Source organism: Ursus maritimus, unplaced genomic scaffold, assembly GCF_017311325.1.
Source record: "Ursus maritimus isolate PB19 unplaced genomic scaffold, ASM1731132v1 scaffold_19, whole genome shotgun sequence".
Classification (NCBI taxonomy): Eukaryota; Metazoa; Chordata; class Mammalia; order Carnivora; family Ursidae; genus Ursus; species Ursus maritimus.
In genome coordinates, this window is record NW_024424341.1 from 40,919,689 (window position 1) to 40,928,658 (window position 8,970).

At 61.3% G+C, this 8,970-nt stretch overlaps 1 protein-coding gene across 1 annotated transcript in view; it reads right to left on the bottom strand.

Annotated features, from left to right (window-relative positions):
• Positions 1-7,878, bottom strand: part of ZNF787 (zinc finger protein 787) — a 23,333-nt gene extending 15,455 nt beyond the window's left edge. Inside the window, exon 1 of the mRNA XM_040633760.1 lies at positions 7,743-7,878. The gene's annotated coding sequence lies outside the window, so the exon portion shown is untranslated. The remainder of the gene's footprint in view (positions 1-7,742) is intronic.
• Positions 7,879-8,970: the final 1,092 nt, after the last annotated feature.

Consider the following 8,970-nt stretch of genomic DNA (forward strand, 5'->3'; position numbering starts at 1 on the left):
AGAAGGCCTTGGCCTTCGCTCCATCCCCTCCCTGTCCGTGTCCTCGTCCTCCCTCCCCCTCCCCGGGAACCCGCGGGCTCTGGGGCACCCGGGCCAGGATGCGGGGCCAGGACGCGGGGCCAGGACACGGGGCCAAGACGCGGGGGCCAAGACGCGGGGACGGGGCGCTCCTCCCCGAGCTGCGGGACGGTGGCGGCGCCTGCCTGTGGTCACATGAGATTCCCGGGCGCTCAGCGGGCAGCTCCCAGGGGGCCAACGTGGAGGCAGCAAGGGGGCCCGTGGGTCGGAGCAGGGACCGGTCTCCGTCAGGCACATCCACCCAGCACAGGCCACTGTCTTCCCAAAAGGAGATGGGAGCCGCCCAGCATAGGACCCTCCCTGGAGCAGGAGGAAAGAAGGTTCTTCCCTCCAGACCCCAGAGAAAGAAGCCTGTGTACACAGACCCTCTCGCTCCTTCAGGGCCCTCAGGGGCCACGGTCTCTTCTCCACAACCACCGCCCCGGTGCAGAAACCCGTCTGTGGGTCTTCACTTCTCTTGCTCGGGCTCCCACATCTGTGGAAATAGAATCCGTGTGCTTTTCTCCCAAGAATCTGTTTCAGTCAGCCCCAGCCGGAAACCCTAGGAGGGCAGAGGGAAGTCTCCCCTCCCCTCCCCGGGGGACAGGTTGGAGCTGAGAGGGAGGCAGCCACCCGCCTGGAAGCTGCCCCCTGCTCAGAATCCGTGTTACCTGCATGTTTAAATGGCCACACTTTAAAAGATGTCTAAGTAGCTACACGAGATCCTCCGTTTTGCCCCCTTGGCCTGTAAGGCCCAAAATATTTACCTTCTGGCCCATTACAAAAAATGTTTGCTGACCCTGACACAGAGGAGTGAGGGCTGCCAACACATGGGGGGAAACGTCCCAAGCCAAACAGACAGGAACGACCTGGAGGTGCCATGCCCCAATGGGGGGGGAGGGGGAGGAGCAGGCCAAGTGGCTGTGGGGGCCACAGCAGGGACGTCCGTCAGAGGAGGCCCTGAGCTCGGGCGTCAGTGCCCCCCGTCACTATCCTGAAATCCCAGTGTCACCTTGCATTTGTTTTGCACACGAAGTGTGTGGGACAAGGGAGCATGCACCAAGCGCTTGGCCACTGCTCCCCACGAGACCCAGCAAGTACCCCCAGGGCCAGGAGAGGGTCAGGACAGCACCCGGGCTGGGAACTAAATCAGAGTCCTAGTGAAGAGTTGGGAAGGGTGCTCGCTAAACGCTACCCAGGTCCCATCCTCTCCCATTCATTCATTCATCACTCAAGAAGCTGCTGCGGCCTCCAGCCTGACCCTGTGGGCCTGTGGGTCCTATACCCAGGATCTCAGAGTCGTGGGGGAAGGGCTGCAGGCCGCCCCCCACACACACACAGAGAGGTGCACAGAGAGAGGAAGCACTGCAGTGTGGCCTCAGACAGCCCCTGACCATCTCCCACGACCAGGAGGCCCCCGACTTGCTCTGGACCAAGCCTTACTATGCGATTTGATGTGTGACACCTCTGGAGCCCTGGCCCCCCATCTTCCCTCCCAGCTCCCCCAGTTTCTGCCCGCCTCTCTGTGACTTCGCCCAGCTCTGACCTCCACTCCCCAAGATGAAGGGCAGGCCTCCCCCAGCCCACCCCAGTCCATCCCAGCCGGGCCCTTGAGCGATCCAATTAGCACAGGGGCTGAAAGGGCTCGGCTGCTATTAAGCTCCAGACAAATTATTGTTATTATTGTTGTTATTAGATCCCGCCCACCTCCTCTGGATGCCAGCCCACCAATTAGCCCCTCTCTTTCTTCTGCTGCCAATCTCACCGCCTCCCCTCCCCCGCGCCAGCAACCAGATGCTCCAAACAACTCCTGCAGAACAAGGGCCCCTCCTGAACCTGTGCCCCAGGCCCGTCCCTCCAGGACACGCCCCCTGCTTCCTGGACCTCTCCTCACCGTCCTCCCCTCCCCTGCTCCCTCAGAGCTGAGCTGTGACTTCCACCTCCTGCCCTTACCTCCCACCCACTCTCCAACCACTCCTCCCAACCTCTTGGTCACCAAATCCAGTGGCTCTTTAACCCCTGTGCTGGCGGCGGGCAGAGCCCAGCACACACTCGCCTCCCCGCCTACTCCTTCCCATCCCTTCCACCCTCACTCTGCCTCCCAGTGTCCACCCCCTCCCAACACCCCTTTAAAGCCTGCTGCACATCACAGACCAACTCATCTCTTTATGTCACACAAACAGCCCAACTAAAGATGGGCGCAGGATCAGAACAGACAATTCGCCAAAGAAAGAGCTGATCAGCACGTAACGGGATTCTCGACCTCATCTGCCATCAGAGAAATGTACATCAAAACCACGATGAGATCCCACGGTGTCGGCACGCCATAACAGAAAACACAAAACCGCAAGTGCTGGCGAGGATGTGGAGAAACTGGAACCCCGTGCGTTGCTGGTGGCGATGTGAAATGGGGTGGCCACTGTGCAAGACAGACTGGCAGCTCCCCAAAAGGCAGAGCATAGAATGACCGTGGGATCCAGCAACTCCACTCACAGCCATAAACCCAAAACAAAAACACGCTCACACAAAAACTGACCACACGTGTTCACAAAGGCATGGATCACAATAGCCCCAAACTGGAGACAACCCAAACGCCCATCAGCAGATGAATGGATACCCAAGCTGCGGTCCGATCATTCGACAGAACGTCATTCTGCCACACAGGGGACGAAGCACTGCCACGCCACATCGCAGACGAGCCCTCAACACATCACAGCGCGTGAAGGAGCCAGACACAGAGACCACGTCGTGCGTGACTCTGTTCACGTGCGTGACTCTGGATGTTTCACCAGAACGGCACACCCACAGAGACAGGACACAGGGGAGTGACTCCCAGGGACTGGGGCAGGGGCAGGGGAGTGGGTGCAGTCTCGTTCTGGGATGACGACAGTGTTCTGGGGGAACGGCTGCACGTACCCGTGAGCACATCAACCACTGCTCCACCGTGCACTCTAGAGCGGGGGTCGTGTGCTAAGAGACTCACGCCCCCATGAAACTGCTAGTTCCCATCCCCGCCCTGCCTGCACCACCCTGCGGCACGTGCCCATGGCACTTCACCCCAAACCCAAACCCACCCCTGTAACTCGCCCAGACCCTCAATCCCACTGCCCACCTGCAGCCTGTCCTCCATCTGCCTGGCACCTTCTCACCTCTCAAGGGTCCACGCACCCCCCACCCCGCATCACATGGCCAGGCTTCCTTCCTCCCCAGCGGGCACCACCACCTGGAATCGTCCACCCAGCGCACACACTCACTGAGGGGAAGCAGCCTGGCTGGCACTGGCATCCTTGACTGGATGGGGGCCACTCAGACCTCAGACCCCTCTTCAGCCTGGGTGGTGATACCCCACAGCCCCACTGGGGTTGCAGGCAGATCCCTCTGCTCTCACCAGCTCCTACTCACTTCCCTTTGCTCCAGGCCTGAACACCCATCTGTTCCCTCCTCTACTTCCCACACCCACAGCTGATCCTGCCAAGCTCTCACCTCTGCTTCAACGCTGACGTCAAGTCGGCAACACCATCAGAACCTCAAGCCCTTTTTTGGGGGGACAGGGGGCCCTCTGTCCACTTTTCCCATTTCTTCCATGATAGTCTGTTCGGATTTTTTCCATCTTATCGGGAGTCAGCTGGGTAGATTGTACTTCCCCAGAACACTATCTACTCCTCATTCAGATTTTCAGCGCACTCAAAGAGCTGAGCAAAGCAGTCCCTTATAATCCTGCTCCTCTGTCCCCTCAAACCCCTTCTTCCTCTTTTCCTTGACTGGGCTGCCTCACTGTAAGCCTACTTCACGGCTTTCTTTCTAACATCCGCCTCCCACCTGGCCACGCAGGCCTCACCCTCGCCATCAGCCACCGCCCTCGTATCCTCAGGGGCACCAACTGCCCCAGCCTCCGATCCTGTGCAGCCCTCCTAGGGGCACAACGCCCCCCCACCCCAGAGCCTAAGCAGATGGCAAACTCCAGAGGCCCTGGTCCCCACTCCCTGCTATCTCCAAAAGAAACCAGTTCTAGAATTCCTAGAACCTCCCCATAGGGTTATGGCGGCAGGGGCGGCGGGGAGTGTGGAGGCCACCTGCCACCATCCAGGAACAACCACCATCCAGATCTTCAGACATGTCTGTGAACACTCCTGACTCTTGTCTTGGCAAGTAACTGAAAATTGCTTAAACAAAAATATTCTCTAGACAAAAAAAAAAAAAAAAAAAAAAAGATGGAAGCCTGCCTATAGGCCATGTTACGTCTGTCACCCCTCAATCAGGCCAGACCCCCATTCTCTGGGTGTGTTTGTGTCCTTCCACCTTGCCCATTCTCCCCATAGACTTGCTGCCAGGGCCCAGTGAAAGTAGCACCTCCCCCAGGAAGCCTTCCCAGACTTCTCCCTTCCCTCAGTTCAACTGTCTTCTCCTTTGAAATTAATAACGGGTCCCATTCATCAAGCACAGACTACATTTCAGACCCTGTGCACAGAGTGCAATGGGTTCATAATCCTGATCCCCACAACCACTGTCAGAGAGGAGAGGACAAGCTCTCTGGGCAGGCTGCCAGAGTACGACTCAGCCCCACCACCCAGCAGCCATGTGACCTTGGACAAGGCGCTCCGGCCTCTGTCCCTCCTAACCCTAGTGGGCCCAGCGTCAAGATCAAAGGAGACGATGCGTATGAAGTGCACAGCCAGAAACCAGGCACCCAGAATGTGCCTGGTGACCCCTGACGAGAACTGTTAAAACTGGGGTTCAGAAAACTTTGGTGGCTGACTCAACATCACAGAGCTACCAAGCAGAAGAACAGAGACTTCAGCCAGGTCGGCCAGCCTCCAAGGTCGTCGTTGCTTTCCTCCTTGCCCTCAGGATGCTGGCACTGGCTCCCTTAACTGCCATCATTACAGACTTGTCCTGCAGCCCAAGGTGGCCGGGCAGAGCAGCACAGGGCCCAGGTCCACTCACCCAGGCTCGGCTTGGCTGGCTGCTCAGTGATCGTGAGGCCACAGCTCTCCGTGCTACTACAACAAAGCCACTGACGCCATTAGTGTGAGTCACCCCTGAAATGAGAGGCTAGGGCTCGGAGTGCCTCGAACTGGCCAATGACCCTTCGTGACAATGCACCCCACAGCAGAGGGAGCTCCAAGTCCCCAACTCAACAACAGACACCGAAAAGGCCCTCATGATAACCTTTGTCTACCCAGACCCCAGCCTCGGCCAAAAGAAAGAAGTCAATAGAGCCTGCGGCATTATGGCGAAGGGCCAAGCTCCGGAATCACATGCAGGCCAGTGCTCCCTGTGTAGCTGTGGGGCCTGGGGCTCCATCCCATGCTCCTGAACCGGAGGCAACGACCCCCATCCCAGGACCTCTGAGAGCTCAGGACAGTGAGCACCAGGCACAGGACCAGGCACCTGCCAAGTGCTCAGGAAGCAAGTGCTGTCAAATTTAGTCTGTCACCACCAAGAGGCCATAGCCACAGCTGACTCTTGGAGGCCCGAGGACATGCAAGGCTTTGGGCAGCATGGACAACCAAGCAAGGTCTGGAGGCTGAAATGTGTCTGAGCATAGGCGCCCGGAGAGCTATGTGCCCAGAAGTGACCACCAGAGACCTCGGGCCAGCCAGGCCATTGCTGGAGGCCAAGGGCCAAAATGGAGTCCAGAGCTCACCATCATCCTCCCCCAAGTCCCAGGGTTCTCTTGGCCAATCCTTCCGTGTCCTTCAAGGCACAGGACACCCCACCTCCCCCAGGGACATGCCTCCCTCTGGGAACCTGTACTTCTGGGGGCTGTTCCAGAAAATCCCCCCCTTCTGTATGTGTCTCCCCAACAGGCCTCCAAGCTGCTGCAGGACAGGAACTACCCCCCAATGTTGCTCAGCTCTGGGTCTGACACGGGGAAGCCTTCTCTCCCACCCCATGGCAGAGCACTGTGCCAGGACCACTGTGCCTGTGGACCCAGCACATGGCCAGGCTTATCCAGGGAATGCTGGACTGTGCTCTCCACAATCGAGGAAACGAGGAAAGAGGGAAGTGACAGGTCCACGGTCACCATGCTGAAGGAGACAGGAGGCACAGCCTGGCCTAGGAATGCTTGGCTCCAGAGCCCTTCTCACATACCTGACACTCAGCTCTCTCGAGGTTTGCTCTGGCTTTAAAAGGAATGCATTAAGGGCTTCCTACCAAGTCAAACTGCTATTATCGTTCCATTTGATCAAGCACAGACTGAGACGTTAGGCTCACAAAATACCAGATATGGAGCTGGGATTTGAACTCGGGTCTGTCTGACCCCAGCACTCCTCACGCCACAGTGTTGCTCATGGGCCAGGCATGGTGATAAGCCCTTGGAGTTCTCCCGTTCCTCAGCTCAGCCGGGGTGGGGGTTAGATCTGGAAGGCTTCCAGGGGAAAAAACTAAGACAAGAGATAACAAAGTAGGAATCTGATCTGCTCTTGGGGCTGAGGCAGAAGGCAGGAGGTCCAGAGGGGACCGTAGCAAAGGCAGGCAGGTGAACGCCAGCTGCATTTAGCCAAAGAGGCTTACAGTCTTAGAAGATAAGCCCAGATCAACAGCAACTGTGCTTCCCCAGAGCGGAGGCCAGCTCTTGACTCCCAACTGGGTCCTCAGCACTGCCCAACACAGGGCCTGGTACCAGGAAACCACACACCAAGTGACCCCCTTCCTGACACCCTTCTAGACGGAGCTGTGTAGCGATGCCTTCCCTGGGCTCCCACGGCCCTCCTGACTTCCCCACAATGCTCTGGGGGAGAGGGAGTACTCTGTGTCCAGGTCCCCGTCTCTGTCCGCCTGCTCCAGGACCTTGTTCGTGCCCCTGTACCTGGTGCCCAGCATGGGGCCGGGTACTGGGAGAGCCTGTGGGTCACTTTTCTGTCGTGGGACGCCGCCATCCTGTGCCTGTCTGACCCCTAACTCCACAGACTGGGGCGTCCCCCCTTGCGGTCGGGGCTGGGAGCGGGGGATCTCAAGCAGCACAGCTGGGCGCCCGGGAGGCCTCGGGGTGGCCTTGGGGCCCGGCCACCGTCCTCCCCGGTCCCGCGGGCCACGCGGTGCCTGACCTTGGCCCAGTCACTTCCCCTCCGGCGCACGCGCTTCCTGCCCGCCGCCCGCGCCGGGGCGAATGAATGAGCCTCCCGCCGGGCCAAAGCCCGTAATCACCGGCCAGATCAAAGGCCGCACGCAGTCCGCCCGGGGCGGCAGCGGAACCCGGGCTTTTCTGAAAACGGGAAGGAACGGGAACAGGCCCGGGACCCAGACGCGCCCCCCGGGCCGCCGTTTCCGGTCAGGCCAGCCCAGCCTCCGCGTCCCCTTCCCCCACCGAGGCCTCAACTTCCCCCGGGAATCGCCACCACTTCCGGCCACGACCTGCCGGAGAGGCTGCGGCGGCCCCACCCCCAAGCCCCCAGCCCGAGCCCCGGCGCTGCGCAGGCGCGCTCCCTCCCCAGCGCGGCCCCGACGCGGCGCCGCGCACGCGCGCTCCCCACGACTCCGCCTGGCGCGCCCTCGCCCGCCCGCGTCACCGGTCGCGCGCCCACTCACGCCCCCCCAGCACGCGCACGCGCACTCGCCCGCCCATTCGCGCTCGCCCGCCCGCCTCCCCGCCCGCCCCCCGCCCGCAGCCGGGCTCCCCGAGGCGCGCGCCCACCCCGGCCCCGGGTTCACGCCCCCCCGCCTCCGCGCCCTCCCCTCACCTCCTCGGTCCCGGGGCCGCCGCGCCGCACTCCTCCTGTCTCCTCCCTCGCGGATGGTGGCAGCGGCGGCAGCGGCGACTCAGACCCTGGGGTCAGGGGGACGGGCGCCCAGGCCGGAAGTGACCTTCCTGGCCGCTTCCGCCCGCGCTGCTCCCCCTCCCCTTCCCACCCCCCGCCGGCCTCCACCCGGTCCTCGCCGCTCTAGGAAGGCGAGCCCGGCGACCCCCTAGCCGCCGGCCCCCCCCAGCTCTATGGTGCGGAGCGGGCGCCCCTGGGAGCCACTTCCGGACGCGTCTAGGACACGGGTCCTCCGTCCCTGCTCTATGGCGCCGCGCGCCGAGGGGCTTCGGACCCCGCCCCCTTTCAGGACAGGAGGCGCGGGCCCGGCCCGTTAGGCGGAGACTTCCGGGTGTCTCGGGAGGTGCCCCCCCTCCGCCCGGCGCCCGGCGCTCGCGCCTGCGCGGTCGGCGCCCCGCGCTAGCCTGGGGCGGAAAGGTGTGGGGGAGAGTGGCGACGAAGGCCGCTCGTGCCACCCCAGGTCCTCCGGTCGTCTCTATCATCGTAACCCCTTCCGTGCCGGGGCTCGTGGCGGTTGCGGCGTCCGCTCGCAGAGGCAGCTCCGGGGCACAGCCCTGACCAGCCCTGCCCGGTCCGTGGTGAACTTTTAGGATGGGGATCCTGCTGCCCCCGAGGCAAGCCCCACAAAGTGCCCTTGCTTACTGCACCTGCCACATGCCACTCTGAGCGGCAAGCCCCCTCCTTCCCTGGGTCCCCTTTCCTCTGGGTCCGAGAGGGGAGCTGGCCTCAGGTTTCGTCTGGGAAGCTTCCTGAGGGTCGAGGATCGGTGCCACCCCTGGAGCTGGGAGGGCTTCTTGTCCTCCGGCCCCGGACGGAGCGAGCCTTTCCCGTCTTTTGGCCTCAGTGCCCTCCTTTTTCAGGGGTTAATAGCACATCGTGCGCCTGCGAGGGCTTTGCATGCTTCAGGTGCCATTAACCTATTACCATTTTGCAGATAAGGGACACAGAGCTCAGGGCACCTGCCGAAAGCCACACGCCCAGAATACAGAGCCTGGGCTCCAAGCGTGGCCTCGCTCCTGATTCTTGTACTTGACCACGCTTAACGCATACTGCCTCCCATGGCAGACCATTGATCCTAGCGGCTGGGGATTCTCCTACTTCCCTCCTGTGAGGCAGGCTCTTAGGAAGCACTCACTGAATGTTAGCTCTT